The 14,679-nt window shown below is 46.1% G+C and overlaps 1 protein-coding gene across 1 annotated transcript in view; it reads left to right on the forward strand.

The window, feature by feature from the left end:
* The window catches only part of ptprfa (protein tyrosine phosphatase receptor type Fa), a gene marked incomplete at its 3' end in the record, with an annotated part of 262,786 nt that overhangs the window by 141,354 nt on the left and 106,753 nt on the right, over positions 1–14,679 (forward strand). The gene's annotated exons all lie outside the window — the stretch shown is intronic.

Here is a 14,679-nt window from a genome sequence, read left to right on the forward strand (position 1 = left end):
AACGCCAACGACTTTAGCTAAATTCACATAGCGCCCTATAACTCAGCTTTTCAGGAATTAGCCCGGATCACTCTGAAACTATACAATATTCACCACGGGATAACGCGCGAACGTATACATGAAAAAATTAACACTTTTGCATGTTGGACGAGAGATAGTGACTGTCAAATGAGCCATAGTATTGTCTCCATAGCTATAATATAGAATAATAGATATAGCTCTGTAAACATAGTGACACAGTGAAAATAGGCAATGGAAAGCTGGCGCATTGACTACAGGGATGAGGGTAATGACTGGCGCTGAAAGTGTTAATATGTGCAAATTACTTGATCATTTAAATAAGAAAGATTATTTTGGTTAAACTGGTCAAAATGAATAGCATACACTCCCATCTGCCAATGAAAATGCATGTTTGATCAGATCTGAACTTGACTTGAACTTGAACTTGATGTGTGATCAGATCTGAATGCCTTTTGATAATGATGCTTGCATTTATTTTCCCTCAAGCCTGTGGGATCAGAAACAGACTGTAGTGTACAGACTGTACCTTCTGTAGAGAACCCTACAGAAGGTATGTACACTGCAATAAACTACAATAAGAATAGTAAATCATGTTGGGTATCGTGAGCATACTAATCATTTATTTTGAAAGACACAAACATTGACATTTATGGACATAGTGACATTTAGAACTGCACAAATTATGTTCAAAGCAAGAAATAATGTAATGCCAGGTAATAAATAATAATAATAATACATTTTATTTATATATCGCTTCTCAAGAACCCGAAGCCGCTGACAATAGGCAGAGAAACAAAGTAAAACAAAGAAACAAAAAAGGTGACTGGTTTGTGATGCGGCTCGGCGCTAGGAGCAGGCATGCGTTGTTCATGGGACGGGGTAGCACGGTGTGCAAGCTCACTGAGTATTAAAGATTTGAGCAGAAGCGCGTGCACGCACATGCATGGTTGTGCGCGCATGCGCGTGCACTCAAGAACGCGCTGCGCTCGACTCGGCTCGTCTGTTTACCTGCCTCCCGGCGCTACCTCGCATTATCATAACAATAGCCGCTAGGCCGGTGTCTTCAACCACGTCTGGACTCTTTGTGATGTAAATATGGAATGTCCCAAGTTGCTGCTGTTTACAGAGTGTATTGTTGTCCAAAGGTGAATGATGTATGAGGACGTGTCTCACCGTTTGGAATTGACAACTGTTTTGATTTAACCCTTCATTCACCATCATTCACCTTTGGACAACAATACACTCTGTAAACAGCAGCAACTTGGGACATTCCATATTTACATCACAAACTTTGGGACTGAGTAGATAATTAATTAATCTTCTCTTTATTTTTATTATTTATATTAAAACTGAATCAAACCATAAACAAGGTTGCCTGTTGGGATGTTAGATCCTAATGTGAAAAACTGATTTTATATGTCTGCACTTTATGTGCTCATTTTATGCCTGTCTTTCTTCTGTTGTGAAGCACTTTGAGCTGCAGTTTCTGTATGAAAGGCTATACAAACAAAGTGTATTATTATTATTATGTGCGCGAGGGAACATATGCGCGGCGTCATTATCCTGCGTGCCGGCTCAGTCCATAATAACAACGCACCACTGGCTAGGAGAGGTGTGATGACACGTACCGTGGCGTTCTGGTGACTGGTTTGTGATGTGGCTCGGCGTTAGGAGAGGTGTGATGACACGTACCGTGGCGTTCTGGTGACTGGTTTGTGATGCGGCTCGGCACTAGGGAGAAGTGTGATGAGGCGTACCTGGCGACAGTCACCACAGAACAAGTCTGATCTGCACTGCAAGCAGTAACTGCCAGGCCGTCATACTGACATGACCCCTGGCCAGAGAGGAGATTTCCAAGAACTGATTAAATATTCAAGATGTATGTTTGAGGAGATAGTCGTTTCTATGTCTTGATATAGGCTATATGTTTTATTACTGGATCTTGTAAACAGTAAATGTCATGTTTCTCTTGTGTTGTATCTGCCCTACTGCTGCTGCACAGTTATTTCTAGTTTATCTTGTCACGTAAACTCTGTAATGCAGTCAAACAGTGGCCTATAGTGATACAGTAACACACACACACACACACACACACACACACACACACACACACACACACACACACACACACACACACACACACACACACACACACACACACACACACACACACACACACACACACACACACACACACACACACACACACACACACACACACACACACACACACACACTGACCCCACACTACCTCCCACTCCTTGACATCATGTTCCAATCATTGACTCCGTCCTACACCCACACGCAAATATGTGAATCTGTAATGACTCGTATCTCAGGGTCGCTGGGCTCTTAGAATCAATAAGCAATTGGTTTTCTAGTTTAGATTGAAATGTTCTCTCTGCTGCAGCACAGCACATGCTGCTTTGGATAGATCTGCTCTTTCGTCATATACAGTATATATACATCATGCTCTGTCCCTGACAGATTGATTCCCATCCTGTGGCACAGAGTCATTTTCAGTGGCCTGTTGTGCCCGACTCAAACCTCCGCGCCTGTTGTGCCAGCCTCAAACCTCCGCGTCTGTTGTGCCAGCCTCAAACCTGCAAGGCCCATGTTGGACACCAGGACGGATTGATTGGGCTCGGGCAAAAGTCTTCCTCTCAGACAAGAGCGAGGGAGAGATCCATTGTGTGCTCATGTTAAGTGTTGGTATTCGCAGTATCAACCCGACCCGCTGCAGCTCCACTCTGCATGTTGAACCAGGAGACAAGAGACTACATTAGAATTCCTGCTCTTTTACCAGTGAAAGAGAGAAACACTCTGGTGCCCTGAAAACTAAATATGTAATCCTGTCCAATTAAAATAATTAGCTTTTTAAAATAGGTTTAATACATTTAAATGATATGCAATGAAAATGTGTTCTTTTATATGTTCTTCACATAAAATGGGCCAAGGCCAATGAGTTGCAGGTAAAGCATAATAATTCATTGTATTGTAGTGGACACTTACATGGACTGGACATGTAATATCCCAACGTACCCAACCCCCCCCACCCAACCTCCTCCAATGTACAGTTTCTACGTCAAATGTATATACTCCCTTTTCTTGACTCCTTCTGTATCACAAACAGTACTGTATTTGCAAATCTGGTATGTCATAAATGTATAGATGTAGCAGTACTGACTATCTGTATGTCATGTATGTCATATATGTCCTGATGAATTGAAAATGGGGGACCCTGATGTAAACAAGACGAAAGTCTTTCTCTGGTCTGCATCCCCTTAACAATTGTGTGTATTGAGCTGTACTGTATTGTACCCATTCTGCAATCTGTTAATAAAGTTTTCAATCAATCAATCAATCACATAATCCACCTACACTGTCACTTTAAGGACACGGGGCATTGTGGGTAGCTAGAGCGGCCATATTAACTCTTTGCTGGGTTTGTTGTGGTATGCACGCTATGCTAATAAATGACGCACACTGATGTGTGGTCAAAGAAACTCAACTCTCTCTGGTCGTGATTTCCCACTTCCTACATTGGTGACCCTGACGTTCTTGGACGCTTTCAAGAACGATTGAACAATGGAACAGGCAGTCGCGCTGAAACTTATGGAAGCAGCAGTCACACTGAAATTGCCAGAGTTCTGGGAAACGCAAGCTACTGCATGGTTTGTGCAGGCGGAGGCGCAGTTTGCAATAAAGAAAATAACGGAGGATGACACCAAGTACTATCACAGTGGCCATGAGCGTTGGTGGGGCCGGCAGGCTACTGTTTATTCGGGATACCATCTCAGGCAGGTGTTTCATGTGCGACACAGGGGCACAGAGAAGCGTGCTGCCTGCGTCAAGGGTGGACACCCTGGCCGACGGACACGGCCCCCGTATGGAAGCTGCCAATGGTACTACAATCCGCACGTATGGCAGTAGGCTAGTGGAGCTGTGTTTTGGTGAGCGGCGGTTTAGCTGGGACTTCATCACTGCTGATGTGTCTGTGCCCCTGCTGGGTGCTGATTTTCTGTGTGCCTATGGATTGTTGATGGATGTCAGGAACAATCGCTTGATCGATGCCACCACCTTTTGTTCATTTGAATGTACTGTCGGGGCAGCGCCTCCTGTGGGTTTGTCTAACATGTTGTCTGTTACAGATGAGTTTCACCAGCTACTTGCTGAGTTCCCCGTCCTTACCCAGCTCACTTTCTCATCCTCCACCAGCAAGCACGGTGTGGAGCATCACATTGCTACGGCAGGTGCGCCAGTCTACTCCCGGGCTCGACGCCTAGATCCTGCCAAGCTGGCCGTTGCCAAGGCAGAGTTTTCCAACATGGAGAACCTGGGTATTATCCGTCTTTCTGACAGCCCATGGGCTTCACCCCTGCATATTGTCCCCAAGGCTGCTGGCGGGTGGCGCCCGTGTGGCGATTACCACCGCCTTAACGAGGTAACTACACCGGACCGATACCCGGTTCCACATATTCAGGACTTTTCCACCCACCTGGCCCGGAAACTCATATTTTCAAAAATAGATTTAGTTCGAGGATACCACCAGGTGCTGGTCCACCCAGTGGACATCCCTAAGACAGCGGTGATTACTTCCTTTGGTTTATTTGAGTTCTTGCGCATGCCATTTGGGCTTAAAAACGCAGCACAGACATTCCAGTGCTTGATGGACTCTGTTACGGGACCTGCCTTTTTTGTTTGTCTACTTAGATGACATCTTAGTCGCCAGTACCTCCAGAGCAGAGCACCTTTTCCACCGACTCAGTCAGCATGGGCTCATAGTTAACCCAGCTAAATGCCAGTTTGGGCTGTCTGGGATCGATTTCCTTGGGCACCACGTCACCAAAGATGGGGCAGTTCCCCTCCCATCTAAGGTTGACACCATAGCAAATTTTCCACTGCCACCCACCATCAAGGCTCTGCAAGAGTTCCTTGGCATGGTAAATCTTTACCATCGATTTGTCCCCCGGGCTGCTCAGCTAATGCAACCTCTGTACGAGGCTCTCAGGGGTAAAATCGCCAAACATGTGGTGGACTGGACGGACCAGAGACGCAAGGCGTTTGTCGATACTAAAACGACAGTGGATCAGTGGACAGTGAATGGGTGATTATGAGGCATAAGTTATAAAGTACTTTGGATAAAAGCACTATATAAATGCAGTCCATTCATAACTGCTGCCTGGTGACCAGTGATGCTACAGATTACTTGTAAAAGTAATCTGATTACTGAGTACTGATTACTCCTTTAACACTAGCACAGCCAGAGAGCTAGGTGGTGTAGTGGGCAAGGCACTCGCCACCAACGCAGGAGACGCTGGGTTCGAGCCCAGCTCTCGGCGTTGCTACGAACTTGGCTGGTCGCTCATACTAACACAATTGGCAGTGTTAGGGGTGGGAAAGCTGGTGGGTGGGTCCTGGTCATTGTAAACAGCGACTCCTACAGTTCGGTCGGGGCGCCTGCACAGCGAGGGAAGGATCTGGAGGCAGGTAGTGTGACCTTCCACACGTTACACTCGCCCGGTGAGAGTCTGCGCTGCCAGGCTGGCTGCCGGCTGGCTCCACATGTGTCGGAGGAAAGCATGTGATAGTGAAAAATCGGAAAAAGGAGGGGGGGGGGGAGATAGAAAAAAGCCATGGAGAAAATTACACTAATTCCCGCCGGGAACGGGTCAGATGACCCGACAGCCTTTAGAATGGAGATGGGAGGGAGAGAAGGGAGGGAGGGTCAATGAGGGAGGGAGAGAGAAGGAGAGAGGGAGGGAGAGAGGAAGGGAGGGAGGGAGAGGAAGTGAGAAGGAGGGAGAGGGAGGTATAGAGAGAGGGAAAGAGAGGGAGAAAGAGAGAGGGAGAGAGAGGCCATATAAGGTCGCAGCTGTTCACTGCTCAGGCACTCCATCCATTCTGAGACAACGGACTCAGTGCGTACACCGCAAGTCGCGCGTAACAGGAATCGATCTCTCTCTCACTCTCTCTCAAGTACTGTAGCCAAATTACACTATAAAACGAACTGGATAGTTGATTTAACTTCATGCTGAAGCTATTCTAAAATCAGCTATAAGCATAAACATGTGTGTGTGTGGCTGTGTGCGTGCGCAAGCGCATGTCCCATCTCCGGTCTGGGTTCTGGAGAGGTAGCTGACTCAGATTAGAGTAACTAGTTACTGGCATCACTGAACACCACACAGACCTGAACACCACACAGACAGAACACCACACAGACAGAACATGACACAGACAGAACACCACACAGACAGAACACCACACAGACAGAACACCACACAGACAGAACACCACACAGACAGAACACGACACAGACAGAACACGACACAGACAGAACACCACACAGACAGAACACGACACAGACAGAACACCACACAGACAGAACACCACACAGACAGAACACCACACAGACAGAACACCACACAGACAGAACACGACACAGACAGAACACCACACAGACAGAACACCACACAGACAGAACACCACACAGACAGAACACCGCACAGACCTGAACACCAACACTGGTTAAATCCTAAGGGAGCAAACCCTGGAAATGAGCTACATAGACCTGTGGCTTGACATGTTTGTCACAATCACCTCTGTGTTAATGATCAGGTCAGTGTAGCAACACCTCTGTGTTAATGATCAGGTCAGTGTAGCAACATCTCTGTGTTAATGATCAGGTCAGTGTAGCAACACCTGTGTGTTAATGATCAGTGTAGCAACACCTGTGTTAATGATCAGGTCAGTGTAGCAACACCTCTGTGTTAATGATCAGGTCAGTGTAGCAACAGCTCTGTGTTAATGATCAGGTCAGTGTAGCAACACCTCTGTGTTAATGATCAGTGTAGCAACACCTCTGTGTTAATGATCAGTGTAGCAACACCTCTGTGTTAATGATCAGTGTAGCAACACCTCTGTGGTAATGATCAGTGTAGCAACACCTCTGTGTTAATGATCAGTGTAGCAACACCTCTGTGGTAATGATCAGTGTAGCAACACCTCTGTGTTAATGATCAGTGTAGCAACACCTCTGTGTTAATGATCAGTGTAGCAACACCTCTGTGTTAATGATCAGTGTAGCAACACCTCTGTGTTAATGATCAGTGTAGAAACACCTCTGTGTTAATGATCAGAGTAGAAACACCTCTGTGTTAATGATCAGGTCAGTGTAGAAACACCTCTGTGTTAATGATCAGTGTAGCAACACCTCTGTGTTAATGATCAGTGTAGCAACACCTCTGTGTTAATGATCAGTGTAGCAACACCTCTGTGTTAATGATCAGAGTAGAAACACCTCTGTGTTAATGATCAGAGTAGAAACACCTCTGTGTTAATGATCAGGTCAGTGTAGAAACACCTCTGTGTTAATGATCAGTGTAGCAACACCTCTGTGTTAATGATCAGTGTAGCAACAGCTCTGTGTTAATGATCAGGTCAATGTAGCAACACCTCTGTGTTAATGATCAGTGTAGCAACAGCTCTGTGTTAATGATCAGGTCAATGTAGCAACAGCTCTGTGTTAATGATCAGGTCAGTGTAGCAACATCTCTGTGTTAATGATCAGGTCAGTGTAGCAACAGCTCTGTGTTAATGATCAGGTCAGTGTAGCAACACCTCTGTGTTAATGATCACTGTAGCAACACCTCTGTGTTAATGATCAGGTCAGTGTAGCAACACCTGTGTTAATGATCAGGTCAGTGTAGCAACACCTGTGTTAATGATCAGGTCAGTGTAGCAACACCTGTGTTAATGATCAGGTCAGTGTAGCAACACCTGTGTTAATGATCATGTCAGTGTAGCAACACCTCTGTGTTAATGATCAGGTCAGTGTAGCAACACCTCTGTGTTAATGATCAGGTCAGTGTAGCAACACCTCTGTGTTAATGATCAGGTCAGTGTAGCAACACCTGTGTTAAGTTCAAGTTTCTCAAGTTTCAAGTTTCTTTAATAGTTGTCATACAGAAGTACAGAATACTTTTGTACAAAATGCTTCTTACTGTTGCGCTCCAGAGACTGTGCATGACAAGATAAGTATGAAATAAAAACATAGTAAAAATTAGAAGTAAAAAAAGAGGTCACAGTGTTCAGTTTAGACATATGTACAATGTTCGTAGACGTAGTTACCATACAATATACAATACTGTGCAGTGTACTAATATACAATACTATATAGTGCAAGGCATAAATGGACGAGGTGCAGTTTAGGTACAATTCACAGTAGGTGTACGAGTTGTAGTGCAAATCCTTTATCAATAAATATAAAGTGTAAGTGTGTTTGTGTGATCTAAAGTGTGGAGAGTGGGTGCTGCAGTGTGTTGTTTGTTTGAGTGAGTGTGTGCGTGTGGGTGTGTGTGCTGTGTGCATTGATGGTTGTTGCATAGTGATTATTGTTCGTTTAGCGATTATTGTTCGTTTAGCAGCCTGATGGCCTGGGGATAGAAGCTCCTTCTGAGTCTTTCTGTGCTCGCCATAAGACTCCGGTATTGCTTGCCTGACGGCAGCAGTTCAAAGAGGCAGTTGTTCGGGTGGCTCGAGTCCTTAATAATTCTCTTAGCCTTCCCCTTGCACCGCTTGTTGTAAATGTTCTGGAGGGTGGGAAGCCCCCCTCTAATTGTGCGTTCGGCTGAACGTGTCACTCTTTGTAGTCTGCTACGGTCTTGTGCAGTGCTATTCCCAAACCAGGAGGTGATGTTGCCGGTCAGGATGCTCTCTATTGTACATGAGTAGAAGTTCCTAAGGATCTTCTGACTGACTTGGAACTTCCTTAGGCGCCTGAGGAAGTAGAGGCGTTGTCGTGCCTTCTTCACAACACTGTCAATGTGTGTGGTCCATGTCAAGTCCTCGGATATGTGGGCTCCGAGGTACTTGAAACTGTTCACTCTCTCAACTGGTGCCCCGTCGATGCTGAGGGGGCTGTAGTCCTTGACCCCCGACCTCCTGAAGTCCACAATCATCTCTTTTGTTTTGCTGACGTTCAGGGAGAGGCAGTTCTCCTGACACCACTGTGACAGGTTCTCTACCTCTTCCAGGTAGGCCCTTTCGTCGTTGGCAGAGATCAGGCCCACCACTACTGTGTCATCAGCAAATTTGATGATGGTGTTGTTGTTCCGCTGTGCTACGCAGTCATGTGTGTACAGGGAGTAGAGGAGGGGGCTCAGAACACAGCCCTGGGGGGCCCCTATGTTGAGCGTGATGGATGAGGAGGTGCAGTTGCCGGCTCTTACCACCTGGGGTCTGCCCGTCAGGAAGTCCAGGACCCACTGGCACAGGTCATAGTTCAAGCCCAGGTCCCTGAGCTTGGCTATGAGTTTGGAGGGGACTATGGTATTGAATGCTGAGCTGTAGTCGATGAACAGCATTCTCACATAGTTCCCCTGCCTCTTGTCCAGATGTGATGCTGCTGTGTGCAGCACATGGGCTATGGCGTCCTCCGTGGACCTGTTGGGGCGATATGCAAATTGCAGAGGGTCCAGGTTGATGGGGAGGGAGGAACAGATGTAGCCCTTCACTAGCTTCTCAAAGCACTTCATGGCTATGGAGGTGAGGGCTACAGGGCGGTAGTCGTTGAGGCAAGCGGGCGTAGATTTTTTGGGTACAGGGATGATGGTGGACTTCTTCAGACAGGTGGGGATGACGGCCTGTTCCAAGGACAGGTTGAAGATGTCAGTGAATACCGGGGCCAGTTGGTCGGCACAGACTTTTAGGACTGATCAGGTCAGTGTAGCAACACCTCTGTGTTAATGATCATGTCAGTGTAGCAACACCTCTGTGTTAATGGCTACGTCAGGCTTGATCAAAAGCACAGCTGGCTTAAATGTATTTGATTTGAAAGGTCATATTTTTGTAAAGTGTAAAGTAGTAGAAGATGGGGCATCTCTCACGCTCCAAAATTATGAAACAGGGTTGATGATTTTGTCTGAAACATTACTTCTACCCAGTAGAGTTGAGGATTCTACCTGCCTCCATGAAATACATACAGTATCCTAAGTGAAACCTAGTGAGAGTCACGACTTTGAGCACAGTTTGGGATTTTACTGGGATATATGTCTTAATTCATATTATTACTGTAACGTGTTAGTCGTAACGTGTTACCACCCAACACCAAATGTGAGAGACTGGCTGTGAAATCATAATTCTAACTGTGTTTGGTGTCTGAAACACCCCATGACTGGATGTGTATGGGCCTCTAGCTCTCTGCCCTGTCAGCTCCAAGACCAGGAGCCTGGAACTGTTGACACGGACATGTTTCTCTCTCTCTTTTTCTTTCTTTCTTTCTCTCTCTCTTTCTCACTCTCTGTCATCTGAAGCAGCTCCTTTCTCTCAGAGTACTGTAAGAGCTCTCTCTCTCTCTCTCTCTCTCTCTCTCTCTCTCTCTCTCTCTCTCTCTCTCTCTCTCTCTGTGTCGCTCTCTCCCTCTCTATCTCTCTCTGTGTTGCTCTCTCCATCACTATCTCTCTCCCTCTCTATCTCTCTCTGTGGTGTGTCTCTCTCTCTCTCTCTCTCTGTCGCTCTCTCCCTCTCTCTCTCTAGCAGCTCTGTAATGGACTCAGCTTCCGCCTCTCTCTCTCTCTCGCACACACACACACGCACACGCACACACACACACACACGCACACACACACACACACACACACACACACACACACACACACACACACACACACACACACACACACACAAGAAACTCTCTCTCTTTCTCAGTCACACACACTCAGTCCTCCTCCTCCCTCTCCTCCTCCGCCTCCTCCTCTTCCTCCTCTCCTCTCTCCTCCTCTCTCTCCTCCTCCTCCTCCTCCTCCTCCTCTCCTCCTCCTCCTCCTCCTCCTCCTCCTCCTCCTCCTCCTCCTCCCTCTCCTCCTCCTCCTCCTCCCTCTCCTCCTCCCTCCCCTCCCTCTCCTCCTCCCTCTCATCCTCCCTCTCCTCCTCCTCCCTCTCCTCCTCCCTCCTCTTCCCTCTCCTCCTCCCTCTCCTCCCTCTCCTCCTCCCTCTCCTCCTCCCTCTCCTCCTCCTTCTCCTCCTGTCTCTCCTCCTTCCTCTCCTCCTCTTATGTGTGTATGATGGTGTGTTTGGTTAGTTATTTATGGAGAATGTTTATTCCTCTCCTTTGGGGACAATACAGTGTACAGTGTGTTAACGCTTTCACTCCCACACTACAGAAGGTTAACCTTTCACTACCACTCTACAGAAGGTTAACCTTTCACTACCACACTACAGAAGGGTAACCCTTTCACTACCACACTACAGAAGGGTAACCCTTTCACTACCAACTACAGAAGGTTAACCTTTCACTACCACACTACAGGAGGTTAACCTTTCACTACCACACTACAGAAGGTTAACCTTTCACTACCACACTACAGAAGGGTAACCCTTTCACTACCACACTACAGAAGGTTAACCTTTCACTACCAAACTACAGACGGTTAACCCTTTCACTACCACACTACAGAAGGTTAACCTTTCACTACCACACTACAGAACGTTAACCCTTTCACTACCACACTACAGAAGGTTAACCTTTCACTCCCACACTACAGAAGGTTAACCCTTTCATTACCACACTACAGAAGGTTAGCCTTTCACTACCACACTACAGAAGGTTAACCTTTCACTACCACACTACAGATGGGTAACCCTTTCACTACCACACTACAGAAGGTTAACCCTTTCACTACCACACTACAGAAGGTTAAACCTTTCACTATACCTTTCACTACCACACTACAGAAGGTTAACCTTTCACTACCACACTACAGAAGGTTAACCCGTTCACTACCACACTACAGAAGGGTAACCCTTTCACAACCACACTACAGAAGGGTAACCCTTTCACTACCACACTACAAACGGTTAACCCTTTCACTACCACACTACAGAAGGTTAACATTTCACTACCACACTACAGAAGGGTAACCCTTTCACAACCACACTACAGAAGGGTAACCCTTTCACTACCAACTACAGAAGGTTAACCTTTCACTACCACACTACAGAAGGTTAACCTTTCACTACCACACTACAGAAGGTTAACCTTTCACTACCACACTACAGAAGGTTAACCCTTTCACTACCACACTACAGAAGGTTAACCTTTCACTACCACTACAGACGGTTAACCCTTTCACTACCACACTATAGAAGGTTAACATTTCACTACCACACTACAGAAGGTTAACCCTTTCACTACCACACTACAGAAGGTTAACCTTTCACTCCCACACTACAGAAGGTTAACCCTTTCATTACCACACTACAGAAGGTTAACATTTCACTACCACACTACATAAGGTTAACCCTTTCACTACCACCCTACATACGGTTAACCCTTTCACTACCACACTACAGAAGGTTAACCTTTCACTACCACACTACAGAAGGTTAACCCTTTCACTACCACACTACAGAAGGTTAACCTTTCACTACCACACTACAGAAGGTTAACCCTTTCACTACCACACTACAGAAGTTTAACCTTTCACTACCACACTACAGAAGGTTAACCTTTCACTACCACACTACAGAAGCTTAACCCTTTCACTACCACACTACAGAAGGTTAACCTTTGATTGATTGATTGATTGAAAAGTTTATTAACAGATTGCAGAATGGGTACAGTACAGTACAGCTCAATACATACAATTGTTAAGAGGATGCAGACCTGAGAAAGACTTTCGTCTTGTTTCCATCAGGGTCCCCCATTTTCAATTCATCATAATTCATCATTCATCATTCATCATTCACTACCACACTACAGAAGGTTAACCCTTTCACTACCACACTACAGAAGGTTAACCCAGAATGGCTGCTGTGAAGAGGGTCTGTCTTCCTAACCCCCCCCCCCCCCCCCCCCCCCCCTGCCCGTACAAGGTTCAGGACCAACATATCTTACATTTAGTTATTTAGCTGAACGCTTTTTAGCTTTTATCCAAAGGGACAGGTCAGCAGGAGGGGTACATCTCTGGCAGCTAAGGGTCAGTGGCATTGTTCATCTAATAGTATCGAGTTTGAGTGCTACACTCTGAGTGCATAGTAGTATAGACATATTAGCAAGATAGGTAGTAGTCTTAACCCCCGGTACTGGGCCGGATTTAATGAATCCGAATTGATCATAAATAGATCAATACAGTCCGTAATAATTAATGTTGCATTTTTTTTTTCAAATGTAGCCAAGAGTAAAGATCCTAACCCTATCAAAACATCAGTCAAAGTGTATATTTTCAGCACTACATTTGTTTACCAATGATTTTAAGTGTTATTAGCTAAATATGAGTTCATAAATATCTCGGCGCATCCCGGCGGAAACCGGATGAATTAGACGAAAGAAATGCGTTGTAGTCCTAAAACAGAGGAGACCCAGGGATTTCAATGGACATCGAAATTTCATAAAACTTCACTACCCAGCTCACACCAGTCTCTGTGAATATAATATAATTTATATTCGTCGTTATTTTTGTGATTACCGGAACGTTAGTAGTTTGTTTCTTTACCTTTCTGTGAACGTTAAAATGGATTTGCCAGTGAACCCTAGGCTGCAGGGAGCAGCTTTCAGCTCAGTGCCTGGCGGTGCAGAGGTGAAGCGTGCAGGAAATATCTCTGCACATTACGTGTGCCGACCAAAGCTCAAACCTGTGCCTCTGTGACCCATAATGCTCCCCATCAGTCGTTTACGAGCAACGGGGGAGGCCTCACCCAAAACACTGGCAGGCCCCTCCGCCCCCCCCCCCTCCTGTACTCTGTTGTTCTGTGCCAAAGACGGTTCCCAAACACATGATGTCTGATGTCTAGTTGTATTGCAGCTCCAGATGTACGTTAGCTCACCATGACCTCACTGTTTAACACTGAGTCTGAGAGAGAGAGAGAGAGAGAGAGAGAGAGAGAGAGAGAGAGAGAGAGAGAGAGAGAGAGAGAGAGAGAGAGAGAGAGCATGGAGAAACAGGGTGTGTTTGAGACATGAGCCAGGACTTCACTCACTCACTCCCTCACTCACCCACTCACCCACTCACTCACTCACTCACTCACTCACTCACTCACTCACTCACTCACTCACTCACTCACTCACTCACTCACTCACTCACTCACTCGCTCGCTCACTCACTCAGAGTGCCAGAGTGTAGCCAGAGTGTAGCCAGAGTGTAGCCAGGGTGTAGCCAGGGTGTAGCCAGGGTGTAGCCAGAGTGTAGCCGGAGTGTAGCCGGAGTGCGTCTATACTTTCCGCAACGGAGTTCGGTTTCCGGGTAGGAGGTAGGAGGTAGATGATCAGCTTCAGTAGGAGGTAGATGATCACAGCGTCAGTAGGAGGTAGATGATCAGCTACAGTAGAAGGTAGATGATCACAGCGTCAGTAGGAGGTAGATGATCACAGCGTCAGTAGGAGGTAGATGATCAGCTTCAGTAGGAGGTAGATGCTCACAGCGTCAGTAGGAGGTAGATGATCACAGCGTCAGTAGGAGGTAGATGATCAGCTTCAGTAGGAGGTAGATGATCAGTGTTGTGAAGGGCCAGATTAAACCGAATATATATATTTATTTATATATATATATTTAATTGTATTTGTATATTCTCTAATATTCCCTGATATCCCTTGTATATTCCTTGTACAATATGCATTGAATATCCATTCTAGCCTACTGAACATCCCATAATAGTCTCCAT

The sequence above is a fragment of the Notolepis coatsorum genome (assembly GCF_963971535.1).
Source record: "Notolepis coatsorum genome assembly, chromosome: 2".
Lineage (NCBI taxonomy): Eukaryota > Metazoa > Chordata > Actinopteri > Aulopiformes > Paralepididae > Notolepis > Notolepis coatsorum.